This window comes from Sparus aurata, chromosome 8 (genome assembly GCF_900880675.1).
Source record: "Sparus aurata chromosome 8, fSpaAur1.1, whole genome shotgun sequence".
Taxonomy (NCBI): domain Eukaryota; kingdom Metazoa; phylum Chordata; class Actinopteri; order Spariformes; family Sparidae; genus Sparus; species Sparus aurata.
The window spans coordinates 17,976,317-17,996,286 of NC_044194.1; the positions used below are offsets into that span (position 1 = coordinate 17,976,317).

Here is a 19,970-nt window from a genome sequence, read left to right on the forward strand (position 1 = left end):
CCCCTGACCTCTCACACCAGCTTAGAGAACCCGAGGGTCATGCAGAGGACATGGTGGTGGAGGGAGAAGTCAATCTTATCCTTCCGTTCCGCCACAGGCCTGTGTGCAGCGACAGCAAGATGAGCAAGTGGGCTTTCCAAAATCCACACTCGTTTGGCTGCGAGCAAGGCATCAGGGCCGTGTGTATTTCAAAGGAAACGCTGAGGAAAGCGTTTTTTGTGGCAGTACACATGCACTTGACAGTGTGTATTAGCCTGCCTCTGTGTCTTTGCTCCGTCCCCACCCTGACTCAATATCCCCCAACACCAATATCTGTCATCTTTATTAGCCAAAATGGAATGCAGCCCATTTGTCTCACAGCAGTTGGGAATTCTACCTAATCTTGATATGGTTCTCACATGTACGAACAATTCTTTGTCATTACCTCAACCCATACGAATACCTCCGGCTCTGCTAGGCAGCGTAGGGCCGAGGGGTTAAAAGCCAGGAGGCACCGAAATGAGAGGGAGAGAAAAGCATCAGCTCTCGGACTGCTGTCAATTGAGGCTGTGCCTCTGTAATGGGGGGGGAGATAACCTGGCACAGAACCAACCACTAATGCCCCTTAAATGTCAGAGACTGCAGAAAGGAAGAGAGACAGCAAAAATCGAGAGCACATTCATATTTCAGTATGGCAGATGCTATAATGCGTTGATGCCTCTCTCTGAGTGCACACAAGGACACCAGGAGAGAGAAAAGGGGAAGGCAGACGCGAAAAAACGGGAAATGAAAAAGAGAAAAAAGGACTTTGCAGCAGTGATGGAAGCAGCCCCATCTGATGGTTGTCTCTATTCGACAGACAGTTCAGATTGGATCTCTCTCTCCCTCTCTCTCTCTCCGTAGACGAAAATCTGGCGGGTGGGGGTCGGGGGGGACGGGTTTGAGTCTGGTGTTGGGGGTGGGGTTGGATTGCTGGAGAGAGTGATCTTTTTTTCCAGCGGGGTGAAAGGCGGACGGTCATGTGTGCAGAGCTCATGACAAAAGGCCCTTTTATGTGCAGCGTATGCAGATAGAGGAGGCTCCTTTGTGCACAGATGGAGAACCCATGCCTGGGTCTGCCTGCGGCGGAGAGGGAAGGGAGGGAGGGAGGAGAGGGGAGAAGAGTGTTGGTGAAGGGAAGGGAGGGGAGGGAGGGGTGTCTCTGGCACTGAGTGCCATCACTGTGTCTGGTGGGGGGAGGGGGCACGGAAAAGGAGAACCAAGCCGTCCTGGTCCTGCCAGGTTCGTGCATTAGGGAGGAGGGGCCACAAGGCTTGCTAAGAGGATACCGATAACTGGTCGCCCCATAGTGAGATCACAGAGAGAGTCCCATCCACTGTCGAACAACAAGTGGACGAGGGCTGGATATTATTTGCAAATAATCTCCTATGTTTGCTTTAACCGGCTTGGGAAACCATGGTTTGCCACATACAGTGCCTGAGAGTTTAGACAAGAACAGAAAAGCATGTATCTGAAACCCAGGATTTTGGGGTTTGAAAAGCTTAAAATACTTTCAATGCCCAACAATCACACACTTAAATGAGGTAACACAAGCAAACACAAGCATCACTTAACCATAACTGTACTCCTGGCAAGCTTTAAAGCAGACAAATAACCGTGTGAATGATCAACAGGGCTCCACACTAACTTTGTACAGCGGTTGCAACTCACGCACCTAGGTAGCACACAATTTCGGTGCACCTGATAACACATTTAACTCCTTAACGAATGATGTTAATGATGACAATGATTGTTGATAATATGTTTCTCCATTAAAGTCAAAGCACACTCAACAATACATTTCAGTAACACAAATATTTTTGGGGAAATCTGACCTTCTAAGTATCAGGTGCACACAGCGATCAATGAACATTTTCAATAGCCCTTGACAGGCTTTTACGCACGTGTGCAACCGAAATAGTAACACCCGAGAGCCTTTATCAAGGTTAAGGACATAACCTGACTTTCAATGTCAAGTTCAACTTTAAATTTGTTTCCTCTTAGATGACTCTGCCATGCCTTCCATGCCACTATCACTGTTGCTTTGACCTGTACGCGGCCTCTGCTATGCCTGTAATCTATCAATCGCTGGATAAGACTGTCAGCTAAACGTTGGAAGCATCTACTCTATCCCGGTGCCACCTCTCCCCTGAGAGTCGAGGTGACTCCCACTGACATCCCGTCTGCTGAGAAGACGTCACATCCTTTAAGCAGCCTCCTCCCACTGACCGGGACATCTTAACACCACAACCAGACAGATTCCTATCCTGCCAGAGCACCGAGTGATATGGCCCTTTTTCACCAGTGGACAGATGGACCCCCCCCCCACACACACTGACAGTCACATTAACCCCTTCACATAAGGCTAAAGCTGCTGATGCACTGAGCTTTGGATTTTTAGCATTCAGTGAGTGGAAATGGAAGACATTAGAAGTGCAGGGTTTGCTTAAAGAGATCTGTCTGGAGGTGCATTAACTAACATGCTTGATAATGAGTTAATGTTAGCTAGCTAGTGATTTCATTATCCCATTAAAGTAAACTTGCTAGCAAGAGAAGGGGCACGAGCAGTTATTCCTCACCGTAATACAATTTGGTTGCCTTGATATGAAACTCGTGAGTGTTTGGTTTTTGACATTGGTGGTCAACAACGAGGTGTTCAAGGGCAAACCTATGAGATCACAGCGGAGAGATGCCTAGAAAAGAAAATAACCGCTGTAAATTATTCCCACGTCAGGTAAAGGATCACAAAAATATACAAACTATGTAGCCTACAAACTGCAGCAATTTAAAAAAAAACGAAATGCCATTATGCAGACCAACTGTAGCACAACAGCTGGTCCACAGCTTCTAAATTTCCCCGACTCAGCATCATTATTGTCTTTAAACTAAAATACCATAAAATGGTTAATTTGGTAATTTTTGTATTTTTTGATTTGAAGATTCTTCTTCCTGGAGGTTATTTATTCATTTATTTATTTATTTATTTCACAGTGGAGAAAAGTCATAACCGCAAGTCATGTGATGCCTTTCGGGGGCCGAGAGCTGGACAGGAAAATCCCTCAATAGCACAAAAAAATCTAAATCAACTCTTTGTGTAATCACATTTTAAACAACACATCTGTTGTATGTTTCTAAGCTACCAACAGTTGTATCAATAAACTTCTCTCCCTGGAAAATCTGGCAATGACGACATGGTTTTACTCCTGGTATATGTATAAAAAAAAGGAAGTGACTCACAACCATTTGGCATTCCCTCCTCATGCCTTGCTCTTCTTGTTGCTGACATCAAAACATCCCTGCATTTTTTAGGTAACTTGGCTTACTGTCAAATGTTTAGATAGGCTGACAATTAGCCAACAGTTTAATCAACTGTTAAGCACATTTGATTCAAATCAAATGTGGCACATTGGTGGAGGTCTATCAGTCTTCATTTTGTTTCAAAAAGATTTTGCTAGCCTACGGTTAATTAATATTACCATTAAGCTACAACTTAACATTTGTTAGCCATCTAGCTAAACCAATGATGAGATTTTGTATTCTGAATTATGCTAAATATTAGAATTTGTTGCCATTATTAATAACTGTGGAATTTAAACAAAGTAGTAAAAAAAGCATTAAGAAACAGGCTAATATATACATAAACGATGGATCAAATTACACCTACTAACGGTTGTTAGCAGCTTATCGCACAGAAAATTAACAGTGACTTCAGCCACTTTATCTTTTTTTTTTTGTTTTGTTAGCCATGCTGCTCAAACCACAACAATGCCGTTTTGTAGCTATGAATCTGTTGGCAGCCACTCCCAATAAAGAAGCTAACAGAAGCTACCTGTATGTTCACATTACATGCCTCGCAGGAATGGTGACATGGCAGAGAACCAAAGTAAACAACGATGTGACGAAAGCCAAATATTTTGCAAAACAACAAATCAATAAATTTTTCTCATGAGATGACAGACCAAAGAGCTCCAACAGTGAATAACAGACTTACAGTCAACATCTGGTCAGAGAGGTTTCCTAAGGGATTCCCATGTAGTTCAGTTATGCTAGTTACTGTAAGTGAATGAGCAATAGTTTCTTAACTCTTTAGCCACAACTACATAAAAACTAGAGCCTAATTTATCATAGCTGGGAGTTTGTTTGAGGTTTTCCAGCCCCCTGGTGTTCAAAAATCAGTTAATGCCGCCTTATAACCTAACTCTTAACAACAGCTCATGGTAATTTAATTTTTGTGTGGCAAGGTTAATAAAACATTAAGTTATCAGTTCCTTATCTTATAAGTATTTTTAAAATTATCACAATTTTGGTTCCTACATACCCTCATGAACTATTCAGCAGGATTTACCACTAACTCTTGTAGTAAAATGTCTGGAAATAGCCTTGTAGCCAAGTCTGAACCATTATGAATAGTTGAGATTTTAACTTAACCACCTGAGACTGGACTTTACTACTCTCCCACAACTCTACAATTATATGCTGGGTCTTTCTTTCTCACTTACACGCACTCTCTCACACACACATTCAAGAACACTCACTCGAAGGCGAGCCAAACAAGGTAGGCTCAGGCTAATTAAAATGATTAGGTGTTTTTGTTTGAGTACTGTCTTGGTTTGCTGGCTCCGGCCTAACCCATGCCCAGCCTGCCTGCAGTCCGCCTGCCAGGAGGCCAGGAGTGAAAGGCTGGCCCTTCTCTACTCTATCTGATCCCCTGTTGCTACCCTAGATGCCAACAAAGGTATTTCTGCCCCTAATCAACAGACAGGGAGAGGGAGAGATATGGAGGCATGCTTGTCTGCGATAGAAAGTACGGAAATAGGGCTTAAACTCACAATAGTGTCCGTTTGAGCAAAGTAAGTGCCTTATAATCCTTAGTATACGATTTTTTTCCCCATTAATCTTCATCTCATGACTGAAATCTAAGCATGAGAATAATTCCTCTCTAACTATGTGATCAGACTATTTCTCTTAGAAAGCAGGTAGGTTGTCCTCATATACTGCACTTCAGACTGGTGACGAACTAGGGAAAATTTGGGGAGATCAGTGACAGAGACACGAACAAAGACGTGGCGATGATGAAGACGAATACGAAGAGGACGATTCTCTCGCCACGTTCGATATCCGCCTGTCTCAATTGACCTGTAAAATCCTCAAGACAGGAACAAATGCAAATAGCGCTGACTTGCTCGCACCAAAAAAAAAATTCCTGAAGGCCTTTCAAATGAACTCACCCTCACAATGGTGGGGTGCCCAGAGCTGGGTGAATATACGGTCTGGGCTCTGAATGGCACAATGTGTGAGAGCCAAACTGGGGAGCTGTGAAGTGAAGGCTCAGGACCCTCCAGGCTGCCTGCTGCTGCAGCCTCGGCTGCTACAAAGCTGACCACCACCACTACAGTCCTCTGCTCGGCAAATGCCTGACTAACGCTGCACTACAGGCCTGAGCTCAAACTGGAAAAAAAAAAAAAAAAAAAAACTCAAGATGGAAATTTAAATCAGAGAAATATCTAATAAGTTAATCTTTAAAATCAAATGCTACAAGCAAGACACATGATCCCTGTGAGAACTGTGAAAGGAGAGTGTGTTTATGAGGCTAGAGTGATCAATTCACGTAAAACAGGGCAGCACGAACAAACAGTTAGTCTGCTGGGTAAATTAAGAATAAAAAAATCACTTTCTCAACTTCAACAATTCAGTAGAAACTGCACCAAGTTCCTGCTCGTAGTTTTCCTTTTAACTATAAAGCAGTTCTCAAAGACTAGCTGCCACTTCGTTGCACATTTATCCATGTGGTTACATAACAAACCCGTCTGTTAAGAGGTTTTTGATTCCTGTCGATCATCAGCAATGCAAACAACTGCTGAAGTGCCCTTGAGCAAGGCACTGACGCCCACTCACTTCTATGTATACTAACTGAAAACAGGGAACATAAAAGTTTCTCATTTCACTGGCGCACAGTGCACCTGTCACCATTGTACTATGAACAAAAATTTTCTGTTATTCTGTTACTTTTTTTTTTATGTCTGAGCAGCGAGGTTTTTTTAAGCTGTAGAGAACAAAAATATTTTAATCTCATAATCTTACAAATAACTACAGCCCCCGATAACACGCTCGATATTTCAGAAGCATCAGCCGTATTTCAGTGTCCTTTCAGTGAACTTAAGCAGAAAAGGATGTACGGCTAGGAACAACAACAATATAAACGTAGTATAATATGATGATATTTAATGGTGATCAGTCAGGGCTGCACTGTACAAGAGCATGTGAACGGAAAGTATTAATACACACTGTAAGCCTGCACATGAGTCGACCATTCTGTATGTTGAAAACACACAAGTATTGCAAAAGCAGCAACAGAGGCCGTGCAGAGAAATAAAGAATAAATACTGGATTGGAGTTTTATATCAATCCAAAAATACAATTCAGTTATCATACCCCTCCAACGCAAATTCTAAACACTTAAAAGAGGCATATCTGTTATTTTTTTTGTAGTAACAGCTGTGCGAACAAACTAATCTAACGTGCCACTCTTCCTAAAGCGTTTTGTCTCGTTCCTCTCTGTTAAATCTGAATATTAATTCCACAGCATATCCACATTCTCAACATCTCTGCAATTGGTACTGCAAAACCGAGACATCTAATCAAATAATTTCACACCCATTTATTGAATCTTAATGTATCCATAACTCTGTTGACGTACAGTTCACTTCACTGTACAGCCCCATTTCCATGTCCACGGCTGAGGAATGTTTTGGTGATGTCTCTTTAAGAGAAGGCTGAGCTACAGCTGTGAGAGCTCTCTGCTTTGCTGCTCCTCTTATTTCTACTTTCGAACTTCATTTTCAGCCCTTGCAAAGATTTTCAGAGCCGCTTGCTGGACGTTGGCAGGCACTTTCACCAGGAGCCAAACTTCCCAGCATGCTTTGTGACGGGGCTGGCTTTTGTTCACAAAGTTAACTGTGAAGTTGCTCTGCTAGACGTGAGGGACAGACCCTGCTTCGCTCTCGACCGGGTTCACATGAGATACGAGTTTCACGTGCGCACCGTACAGCCCATAATTCTGCATTGTCTTTCATTATATCCATATCAAACACTCTTCCAAGAATCCCGTGCAGCTTTTGATGCACAACTATAATTTGAAAAGCTGTGGTTGAAAAAAAAAACACTAACTTGCAAAGGGTGGTTATAACTCACATATAATTTAATGATTCATATCAAATGTCTTCTATCGTTGTTTTACAAATACCTGAATTAAACCTCTGGAGTTAATGACACGTCTTCAATCACGCTACCCTCAGTCCACTTTCTGCAGCAGATGCATCATCAAAGCTACTTTAAAGCTGCCCCCTTTCTATGATGCACAACTAAATTACATTTAATCTGAGCACCATGGAAACAGTTCCAACCGTTTGCTCCAAAGTGGATATTACATCTCCACCAAACGAAATGCGAGGGACAGTACAGGCTGCCTGCAGCATCTGGTGGACACCTGTAAGACTGCAAGTCACTGGAGTGAATAAGAGAGGCCTTTGTATTTTTGCTAAGTCACCAAAAATCTGGGCCAGAGTATACTGACCCTTAGTGCTCCAGCCAGCTCCAAAGGCTTCAGCATGGAAGCCATGTGGGATATTTAACCTGCGCGTTCGAACCCTAAATCAAAGGCAACATAAATAACAAAGAACAGTCGACAAACGGCAATAAAAATATCAACACCAATCTGGTCAGACACATAGGACTAAATTCTTGGGGCGGGCAGCAAAGCAAGGTTCTGCCAACATTTTCCAAGGTCACTGACACAGAAAGAAAAAGCCAGAATGACCTGTGCACTTCGATTTTAATCATTTCCAAGTACTGACAGTGCGATCTGTTACTTCTTTGAATGTAGTACAAAGGGAGAGCGATTCAGAACTGCTTGTCTGTTTCACTGTGGTCTTTAATCATTATATAGAACAAATATAAACAGTGGACACAGTTGAATCAACATCAGTGAGATATGATGAAATTAAATTGAATTGAAGTTCTGTTCTTGTATTGATACTTTTTAAACCTGAGGCTACCGTCCATGTTTACGACATTATATTGTAATGTTTTTTTTAATATTACAACAATAGTGTGCCTCTGGTATTTTATCCACAGTGTGGACAGTCAGTAATTCAACTGTCTAACACACCAATACTGAGTAGATGAAATAAACAGCTCTCTTTCAAAGACTGGTACGTATTTCACAGCTGTTCTTTTTTACGGGGATGTTCATTTCTTTTTTGTGTTCACCCTCTACATGTTTTAAGTACTCACAGTGATTGTTTCAGGGCCTTTGTCGTCTCCTCGTTCTTTGGTCTGTTGAGCAAACAGAAAGGAAAATACTGTCAGTATGTGTCGAAAAAATTTAAAACTGTCTGGTGACAAAATCTTCAGCTCTTGGAGACAAAGAAAATTGGCTCAACATGTGTTTTTGCTCAAGCACTTCAGGCCAGTGCGCGCCCGTTAGCTCTTTCATTTATGAGAGCTAATCACTACAACTGAACCAGATCACAAAGGGACAGTCACTGACACCAGAGCAATTACATTGTACAGGTCTAATCCCTTACACAGCACTTAGGACAGTTTTAAAGGCCACCAGGGCACACTGCCGGGCTCCCTTAACTGTAAGGGTGCAGTTTGGTCCATTTTACAGCCACTGGGGCGCAGGCCTGATTGTTAAGACCAGGGAAAGTAATCCCTGGAGTCAGGCCACTAAACCTGCTCTGTCCCTGTAACCATGGCAGCAGACAGGTAGTGTCTGGGTCACAGGGCAAACATGGCCGGGCTTCAGCATTGGCTGGCGTTTAATAAAAAACTAGCCTGGTGTGAATGTGCACACACATGCAGGCAAACGCACGTGTGCACCCACATGAATGCAAATGCGAACGTACGCGTGCGCGCACACACACACACACACACACACACACACCGGGTTAAGGTGAAAGTTGCCAGCTGACCTGGTGAGACCACAAAGCGGTGCCGGGTTTCAGTTAATCAACAGTGGCACTGGATATTCAAGATGGCTTAAACAGCATCAGCAAGCACTAAACACAATGAGTCACAGCGACAGGTGAATGGTAAACTCGAAAATGTTTTAATCTCTGAATTTTGAAGCAGTGTTACATTTGGAAACTAATACCTAATTACTTGAATTAATTGAAATATAGACAACCACGACGCCCTGACCTAAAAAATCTTACTCTCCAAATATCATCATCATCACCATTCTAATCCTTTCTTCAGTGAAAATAAAAACTGTGATGCAAAAATGATCATTCCCACTAATCATGAATCGTCTCACAATCGTTATATCTGTAAATATTATTGCAAGAGGATATCTTTTTTGCATATCCTGCAGCCCTAGTTGAGTCTCAGACATGTAAAAATCAATCAAGCATATATTTACATGTCACTACTGGAGCAGGTAAGGAGGAGACTGGATTAACTTTGATCATTTGCTTTTTCTAATTACTTCCCTGTTGCATTATATAACATCTGCAGTTTTAAGATACATCGATTTAACAACTGAGACGTGTCAGAGAACACATTCTGCTTTCTCAAAACCCCATTCACTGTCATTTGAAGGGTAAATAATAAATAATGAGACGCCGAATGCAACACGAATCGTCCAGTTTGATTTTTCCTCCTCACAACGACAGTCTGGTCTGGTCCACCTTGCCCTTTCGAAAGGAGCACATGATCTCCCCCTGGCCTTTTCTCAATTTACCGGCTCTCCCTCTCTCTTTTCAGTTGCTATGAGACACTCCAGCTGAAGCCAAGGCTTCCACAATTCATTACCGGAGGAACAAAAGCCAAAGCACTGGACAAAGCAGGGCAGACCAACTCAAACCAGCTCCCACTTAACACACACATCACACCTCTGAGTGCTCCGCTGACATACAAATGACTAATTCAGGACTTCTCCTTTTTCCTTTTTTATTTATTTTTTACAATGCCAGTGGGATAGATGAAGAAAACGCTCAGGATGCACAATAAGAAGTCAACAGGTTGAAGATTTGCCACATTTAGAGCGTTATTCTTCGTGGGATGTTTTGGAAACTATTTCAGGCAATAAAGTCTTACTACATGATAGCAAAAATAACGCTTGGTATGTGTTTCATGGTGTAACACAGTTTTTTTTTTTTTTTAAGGACTGTGTGCTGAAGATTGAATGGGCTACTAGAACCATCAGTGCAACATCACCTGTCTCTGGCTTTCCACCAGCTCTGCCTCGCCAAATCATGAAACATCTCTTTTCCCTCCAACCAATCAGATCCCAATCTCCGGCTGTTCTCATGCAAAGAAAGAAAAGGGAGAAGCCAATGAGAAATGGCCCTCCTCTTTCCCCCCGTATCCTACACACACGACAATCACCGTCTGAAAAATGCCAACGGACGGGCAATCAGTCATTGTAATTAGGCTGGCTGCCATTCCCGAGCCTTCATAATTCAGGCTGGGGCTGGAGGACATAGGTAGTGAGAGCCCAGCTGCCGGCTGCCACAGCCCACCCCTGGCTCACCCAAACCTCAACACAGGCCACTCCCTCTCTCCCCTCTTTGCTGGCTGACTGCAAAATTAAAAAACTCCCCCCCCCCATCTCCCTCCCTTCCTCCTTGTCTACATCCCAAAACCGCTCCCACTCACACTTTCTTTTCACTGCACTGCAGAGTTTTGTTCTCCAAACTGCATGAGTGCGAAAGCAGATACCTTGTGCCGAGAAAACAGGCCTTTAAAAAGAGGAAGGGTCTTAATCTAAACATATAAAACGCCTCTATTAAAAAGTGGGATGGTTTATTTTTCTCTGTACGATTTTATTTGATGGTGTAAAGCCTGCAGATGGGTACTGTCCACACTGGTGCAGGGAACACTGGATTTACAGTACAGACATGGCTCGCTCTTTTCTCTTTGGAATTCACACATAAACAGGAAGCTATGGCAGTATTCTACAGAGATTTATTTTATTTGCTTAAAGGCCGTGGTTGACTCAGAAACTGGCTTTGCCTGTTGCATAGGACCTGAAGTTTTCTTGGCAGAGAATTGAAGAACTGCAAGTTCAGCCAAAATAGACAATAAAGCAGAATGGAGAAACATGCCAAATTGTTGGGGCAATTCAGTCCAGAGGCTCATTTTTCCAAAATGATTCACACTGGAAAGAAAAGCATTTCCCTGTCCTCAGATGAACTTAGTGTGCTCTCTGTCTGCTTTAACAAGGAAGCTATGGGGGAGGGAGAACAACGTGTGCACACTCAGTCGTGCGCACACACGTGCGTGTGCACACACATACACATGACCACACAGCCATCAGTGCAGATTCTTTGCTCACTGTGGAATTAGGTCATGCACATAAAAGCCCCAAACACAGACACACATATAAACACGCACTACTTTTAAAAGACATTTTCAAAGTCACAGGGGAAAACCACACACATGGAATCTTTGCAAGAAAAAACCCAAATACAGTGAGCACAGCCAAGCTGGGTAAGTGCCATTTTACATGTACTGTACACTGTATTGTACACTAACAGCTTGTACAGTGTTTTTTAAGCATGTACTCAGTTTTTTCAGCAGTGTCAAGGAATGAGGAGGGACTACAGGCAAGTTTTGCATCAGTCAGCAGTGTCCTGAGGCTGGTTTATTGGCTTGTCTGGCTCAGCTGCCTGACAGCGTTCACCTGTTCCCGCTGCCCACTGCAGGATGACAGTCAACGGTCTGCTGCCGCACAGCGGGAAAGAAAGCTCGAACTTATTTGTCATTATTTGTTCGTCACCCATAAAGACTGCCTGCGAAAAACAGATGTTAAAAATGACACTGATATAAGAACTTACAGAAGTCCAGTATCGGTCCATTTTTGCGTCCGCTAACCACTCTGTCGTCTCACTCATGGTCCGAACCTTGACAGTGTCTGATTGGTTACACATCACATATAACAGCCTATCAACGCTGAACACTGTGAATCGGAAAAGTACTGAGTAACTTCAGTTATCAAATAAATGTCGAGGAGTTGAAGCATAAAGTTGCAGAAAATGGAAATACTCAAGTAAAGTACCTCAAAATTGTACTAAAGTGCATTATTTGAGTTAAGTGTACTTATTTACATTCCATTACTGGTATTCTAAATTTTGACGCCAAGACTTTTACATTTACTAGAAATGTATGTTGGTTTCTAAATATCAGTCCTCTTGATTAAAGGGGCATTATGTAATTTTGAAGGAAGAAATCACATAATAATACAAAGTCATGACTAACTATGTTTCACATAACTGAACAAACAAGCTGTTCTCAGAAGAAAATAAGTTCCCCAGAACACTGTTCGCAGCTAGAAAGGTGGCAGGGTCTGCCGCATAAACAAAATAAAACAGTTTGTTCATTTAGTTTATTCAGTCATGAGAATTATGAGAGTTTGTTTACTCAGTTTGTTTGTCTATGAAGATCTTTCTCTTCTGACTAGAAGTTTTTCACCGAAACGACAGAGTGCTCCTTTAATAATAATCGGCATCAGTTTCAGCCCGGAAAAAAAAATAAAAAATTCAGGCCAATCCTTAATTAGATTAAAAAAATAAAAGGAAACCAAAAATACTTCTGTTCGTCAGCACAACATGATATCTAAATCTTAAGTGCAGCTCACTTTGTAAATATCCACTCATTAAGACTCACAGTAAAATTAGATCTTGCACGAAGCAAACATTAAGTATTAGGTTACATAGAAAAGATAAAAGCCTTCTGTACCGTTTCACCGGGAGCTTTTATCCACTTGTAACTACGCTACTACTAATGACAGTAAACATTCATGCAGCTGTTTTGTCTCTCAGTGATGTGAGACTGATATTAGATCAAAAGTATAATGAGCGAATAATGAGAAGGAGACTGCAGATCAGAAATATCCATTACCATGATCTATTGCGTGGAAGTCATTCTGCTGTCGAACTAAATCATTATCTTTCTCACTGTCAGTGTTGAGAGAATTTTCTTTCTCATCAGACTGTGTTCAAAAGTCTTTAACAGCTGCAGTGTTATCATTAACGATTCACCTAATGGTCATCCAGTGAGCCCCACACGGCTCTGATTTCTACCAACAATAAAGAGCTGAAGAACAACAGCATTAAGAGATACACACACACACACATCTCTGGGTGACTGTGTTAAGATGTTGCAAAAAAAAGAAATCCCTTGATTTACAATAAAAACAAATCTCGGTAAATACTGGAGCCCTACTGATACTTGATGTTCGGGCTGATGCTGATATCACAAAGTAAAAAATGTTCATGTTGATATATCAGCTGATTTCCTTTTTTGCAATGATCCCTAAAATTTGGTTATCGAACTCTTGTGACGAAGACATGTAACAGAGGCTGGATATTTTATTGTTTAAGAATTAACTTTACAGTCTAAAATGGCACAAGCTCACTTAAACAGTAAACAGCACTGGAAAGTTAATAATTGTGAATTATAATAAATCATAAAGTACATGCATACCAGGCAACATTTATACCGATGCCGATATATATAATATCAGCCGGTAATATCGCCCACCAAAAATATTTATCAGGTTCTGGAGAATACAGAACGATACGATCAGTAATCACTAAAGTCGTTTCAGAGTCTGATTTTAAACAGTGACAGGAACAGAGAGAGCTGTGTGACATGAAGCGGGAGTTTATTTCAACTTTGTAAAAGTTAAAAATGTTCCAGATGTTGTTATTCTACAACTATGAATAAAAAAAACAAAAAAAACATTACTTCCTCATTATGGGTGGCAAGCTAAAGGGACTGAAGCTAAACTGCAGAGCTGCTGAAGGGTCTTTGAGTAAGACATTAAATCTATGAACTTTAACCAACCTGGAGGTTGAGGCAGGAGAAGCAAAGAAAAGAAAAATGTCCCATTATTAACAACAAGAGTTTCAGTTATCATCATCAAGTCAGACGTGCAGTTTTACTCAGAACAGGGTTTCAAAGACTGAGTGACAAAAAAAAATCTCAAACTCGTCCTTCACTGATTTAAAAGATGTCGTCACTGAAACGAGAAACTTCCAAATTTGTTTCTGAATTCCACCGAGTGTAAAAGCTGTCCAGTGTGAGCATGAACAGGCGTCAGCGGCGGGTCATTACATTAGATTAATTTCAGTGCTGGTTAGCTGCTGGATTTTGTTTTTTTCCTTATGCAAGCTGCAGTCAGAAAAACAACAGCAATGATCATTCAAGCTGCAGAAAAAAGATTAAAATTAGGTAGCTGCGCTTTTAATTTTTTAACCCCATAACTCATGTCTGACTTCTTTTTTTTCTTTCTCACTCCCTTGTTTAAATATTGTACATAGCCTACTGTTCTTTTAATTATACACAAACTGACTACATGATTCGGTACTAAAGTTTAACTTGCACTGTATTTTGACAGTTGTCACCTTGATGCTTCATGTTTCAATCATTTAATCTACGGTGCTCTTCCTCTGCATGTTGCTCTGACCCTATAGTCTCATTTAAAGTCAGTGAATTATAAATCTGAAGATTTCTAGACAGTATTTGGACCTGGCCTCTTAGAGCTGCACCTCTGACCCACATCTATATGCTTCATAATCACTCAAATGAAACACTCAACACAACAATCGTCTTTCCTTGACACTGCAGCATCAGAATTAATTCAAAACTCCGAAAGATTTGAAAACAGAAATCGAACTGATTACTGTGGTGCTGCATGAATGTCCTTCCTCTGTGCTTTGCGTTTGGTTGATACTCGCACTCACCGGCTGCACACATTTCAGTGAACCTTAACACTGTTTCTTCTCATAACACTGAGCTGAAACCACATGATACCTTCCAACAAGGGGCACTATGTACGAAATCAGGAAATAAACTAGAAAATAGAAAAAACAATGAGAGGAATAAACTTTCACCACAGCACTAATGCAGAAATCTAATCTAAAAATAAAACACAAATTAAAACCTCACTTATTAGTTATTGTAATAAAAAAAAAAAGTTACATTTTTCTTTGAAAGAGACACCAAAGAAAAACATAAAGTCAAAGCCAATGTCAAGTCTCCAGTGTGCAAGGTACACACTATAAAATACTCACATAGGGTCAAATAATTTAGATTAACATTATTATCATTATTATTATTATCATTTTTAAAAATAAGATAATTCAGAGTAAGTCTGAGGACAAAGACAAGTTGCAGCGGACTCACCATAATAAAACACCATGTGCGTGTTGTTTGTCAGCTGCAGGTCTCCTCCTCGTGCGTCCACAGTGCAACAGGCATGAGAGCAAACCGAGAGAGGACCAGCTCTCAGCGGCTGCAGCTGCTGCCCGTCGTTGTTGTTGTTGTTTGTTGTTGTTGTTTGTTTGTTGTTGTTGTTGTTGATGTGCTGCCGCTGCTTCGGGAATTGCCAGCAGGAACCGTGCGTGTCAACACCGCTGCTCGTCTGAGTCGAACAGCCTGGGAGAAAAAAAAAAGTGATTGTCGGCCGAGCTCTAATCTACGAGGTGGTCTGACGAGTGTCGTGAGTACGGGATTACAGGCTGCACATCCCGCAGAAAGCTGCTCATCTGCTTTCATCCGCTGCGCAGGCTGCCTGTCCCCAATATCCCCGCGCGCGGCTGCATGGCGAATGTGACTCACTGCTCCACTGTGCGTTAAAGGCTGGACTGCGACTTGCCACCACAGCCAACAGGGGTTTCGACTGGTAACGTTCGTGGGAAACAAAGTATTTATTTGACCTCGTTTCCTTTTCTTTTCTTCTTTCTTTCTTTCTTTATTTCTTTTTTCTTTTTTTTTTGGTAAATGTTTCTGGATTCAGGTCGTGGCTGCAGTGGCTTTTCTTGCTGGGGAACAAAAATAAGTGCAGAGCTCGAGGGTCGTGATGCTTAGCCTATGATTTGGTCTGCAGTCTGGCTCAAGGATGGAAGAAAGTTAATATCTGATGCATGGGGAGACTGATCAATACCACACATCTGCTCAAGTTAGTCACTGAGCTACAGCCCATCATTTAGGCGCACTTTACTGTGTGAAGAAATATATAGGGTGTCACCATAATTTACTTTCATATTTAGGGTTCATGCAAATAGATCATAACCAACCAAACCCCCCAAACTAGCATTGGAATTGTAGCAAAACAGCCAGTGATAAGTTAATCTTGATACAAGCTTTAGATGATAGATAATAAGGCTTGATTGTTTGCGAAAGTTGCAAAATGAACCGCTGTGGTCACACTAAATTGACACATGAACGAGTGCACATGTGATGAAGGCTTGCCGTTGTTACAACAGAGGCTCAAACAGCTGTGACACGGCCCCCGCGCGAAACGATGCAAAAGTCGGCCTTTGGCAGTAGAACGCGTAGACCAGTGGGAGAATGATTAAGCTAACACCAATTTTCTGTTTTAAATCATTATTCTTTATAATTCCCACTGTAGTTGAACATATGTGCTATGGGAGCGCGGTAATGTTTCTTTAATAAACCAGATGTCAGAAATACTAGAACGACCGGAGCAAAGGTTTTGTGTCAATTTATCTTCATCAGATTTTGTGAGTTGAGTCCCAGCTGTCTCTTTGAGGAAAAAGTTTGGGGATGAACTTTCACATAAAGGGTGAAGTTTCCACAAAAAAAAACAACTTTTCTTTACAGTGTTATCGTAAACAACTGAAGTGTATGGGGACTTGTTTTTTTTAAAAGTAAAAATAACCCCCCTTGCAAATCAAAATATAACTTAAAATGGCTCCATGCAGTTTGTCCAGACTTAAACAAGCCACTTGAAGCATCGAGGTCCCAAACTGATTGTTTTTTACTCCTTGTTTTTAAATCAAACTCTTAGTGGTATGTGCTTTTTAAAACAAGTCCCCATCTACTTCAGTTGTTCCGGAGAACGCTGCAACACCGTTTTGCTGTGAAGCTTCAGAAATGTTTCGTTGGTCTACGGAACCTCACTCAACTTCCCGTCGACATGAGGATGACTTGATCATGACACAATTTTCATTTTGGGGTGCGCTTTTCCTTTAAGGGATCTTTTGGAATGACACATTCTCATTTGTACTCCCAGCAGTCACGCATCCAGCATCCTCCAGCAACTCAACTTGGGTGCAGCGCAGTGTGCACAGCAGAAGTCAAGGTACTCACTCTGCAGCTTGTCTGACAGAGAGGCTTTAGGGGTGTTTTAACGGTGGCTTGAGCTACCCCTCAGAATAACTCACTGTATCGTAAGTTGCACCTGTTGCACGAACTGCGAAAATACCCGACTTGACAGACACTAAACACAGGCTGCACTGACTTTTCATCCCGAGTACACAAACAACTTTTACCCGGCAACACATCGCGCTCTAAAGCCAGGCCACTTAGGCCTCTTGATAGCCTCTATTAATACGAATGCCACCTCTCACATTAATGTATCTCATGTTTCCGTGAAGCCCTCGCTGAAATGTATGATCATTTTGATCCCGGTGCACCGCGGTGGCACCAGCAGTGCAACCCTGCTGACCCCGTACTGCATAGAGACAAGGGTAATGAGATTAGCCGTGCATGAGTGTGACTGCCGTTAGTGACGTGTCTCTCCAGATTGTGCGTGCACGGCTTTCAGGCTCTGCAGTTCAAGTGACAAAATCACAGCCGTTAGGAGGGCGAGGATTACTCGACGGGGTGAGTGGGTTCACAGAGCGGCGAGCTCAGGGCAAGAGTTAGGCCCTGGGAGCTCGTGCCAGAGGAAATGACATAAAATGTCAGGGATTTTCTGACTGTTTCCAGAGAGAGCTTCCTGCCTCTTAGTGATATTTAGCGAGTCCTATTTTCATGCACTGGGACGAATGGTTTGGTTTGTAGGCTGTGTTGTGATTTCTGTCAGTGTTTGCTTACGTTGCTGTGTCAGCATATTTCAAAGAATGAGTCTGGACTGACCATATTAAGCACTGATTACATTGTTTTGATGTCTGTCTGATCTCTTTCTTCTTCTGTTAGGATTCCCTGGAATGACGGATTAAGGATGTAAACTTGAAGGTCAAGAATATCGAGATGTAAATACAGCTGTCATGAGTCGTGGGGGTTTCTCTGCCACCTAAGAAAATGCAGCCTGCCTTGTTGCTGCAATGCATTCTGGTCTGTTAAAGCTTTCAGAGCCTGGTCTCTTATCGTGTGTGATTGATTTGGTATGGTAATAGCTCTAATAGATATAGCGTATTATTTAGTAAAGTAAAAACTAATGTTAAAGGTCCTATTTGTTAGAAAAGTAAATTTGGGAATCTTCTTTCAAATTTGTCAAAAACCGATGCTTAATACAGATTAATTGATAAGTGGATTAAGTTATCTTTAGAGTTATTTGTAGGCAATAATGTGAGGATGTTCTGCCCTTTTCTCATATATAGGATAGTAACCTGACTGTCTTCGGATTTTGGACTACTAGCCAAACAAAACAAGCAAATTTGAAGCTGTCACGTTCAGCCTTTATTGTCAAAAATTGTATATTTAAGTATTTAATGATCAACCAAATAAATCATTAACCAAGGAAGTCATTTGCATCTGAATACTTAGTTGCAGATATGAGGTACCTGAGGAGGACCATCCGTGGTTTAAGTGCCAGTCATGTCCCACATAAAGTAAAAGACGGGTTATGAATGGGGCTGAAAGTATTTTTCTATCCAGCACCTATAAAGAATCTGTGGAATGCTTAACACTTTACGCAGAGCTATATTAAGAGCATCACTAATCTGAATCTTGATTTTGTGAGGCATCGAGGCCAATTGTCTGTCCTCAGAGCAGTTGTTGACAAGAGCACATCACACGGAAAGTCCACGGGGGCACCGCAAGGCTTTGCCCTCGACACCCACCCGTCTGGCTGCTCCAGACGCCGACACAAGGACAAAGACACAACTATAATTCTGCTTGTCAAATCAAATCACTTTTGCCGACTTGATGTTAAACTGTTCAGGAGAGACGTCTGCTCGGCCTCTGATTAATCACATGTTGACCACTGGATCACAGCGGTCGCACCAGACGTATCTAGCTTCGTTTCATCTGTGGGCAAATGTCTTACACGTCAGGCAGGCCTTTCATACTTCATCATAAGGGCATATCCCGAGGGTGCGTGAGGAGATAAAAAGCCACGGCTTATGACACCGAAAGCATGAGATGTTTTGCACAAGATTTACCTCATACCCATGTTTGGAGCCATTTGAATGCTTAAAGTAAGTTCACCAAAGAAAGAAAATTTGATCATTATCCAGTCCGAAAGTCAGGTGACGTTTCGTAACCCACAAAACATTTCTGGAGCTTCACAGAGAAACAGCGTGGAGGCATTTGCGTAAACAACTGAAGATGATGGGGGATTGTTTTAAAAAGAAAACTAAATAGAAAACCATACAATTTGGCTGGCATAATCCAAGTGTCTGGAAGCCCGGAGATCCCAAATTGATCTACTCGTGGTCAAGCCCTTGCATTCACGTCAGAAGGGATGTGTGCTAACGCGCTTATCTCGGCAGCTCCAATGAAAATATCGGCTTAAAAAATGCTATAAAAAATCTTTTCAAATCAATTTGGGATCTCAGAGCTTTCAGAAACATGGATTAGGCGATAAGCTTTTCTGTTTGTCTTGGATTTCTGTTTTTTATCTTTTTAAAAACACGTCTCTGTCGCCTTCAATTGTTCAGAAGAACGCTGCAACACTGGTTTGCCGTGGAGCTCCAGAAATGCTTCATGGACTACAAAAAAGATTAGTTTTTCCCCACAGGACAGCTGCTCTCAGTCCCCACCCAGCCCAGCAACACACAAGTTAAAGAGCAAAATTTTGATTTCTGATTCAAAGTCACTCCAGCCATTGTGCGACGGAGCCTGAATGCACACATCCTTACCCTCCTTCTATACTTTGCTTCAGACAATGAATCTCTTTTGCTGCTTGATCAGGAGTCCAGACACAACATGCTTGCAAATGCAAAAACCACTTGATATTTAGATTAAGGATT

The 19,970-nt window shown here is 41.9% G+C and overlaps 1 long non-coding RNA gene across 2 annotated transcripts in view; it reads right to left on the reverse strand.

Annotated features, from left to right (window-relative positions):
* The window catches only part of LOC115587105 (uncharacterized), a 48,471-nt gene that overhangs the window by 28,395 nt on the left and 106 nt on the right, over nt 1-19,970 (reverse strand). Inside the window, exons 2-3 of one of the 2 annotated variants that reach the window (XR_003984969.1) lie at nt 15,214-15,465; nt 8,311-8,352 (exon numbers count right to left, since the gene is read on the reverse strand). This is a non-coding gene — a long non-coding RNA (uncharacterized LOC115587105). Of the gene's footprint in view, nt 1-8,310; nt 8,353-15,213; nt 16,103-19,970 lie in introns of those variants that run through there. The other variant, XR_003984968.1, reaches the window with a different exon arrangement.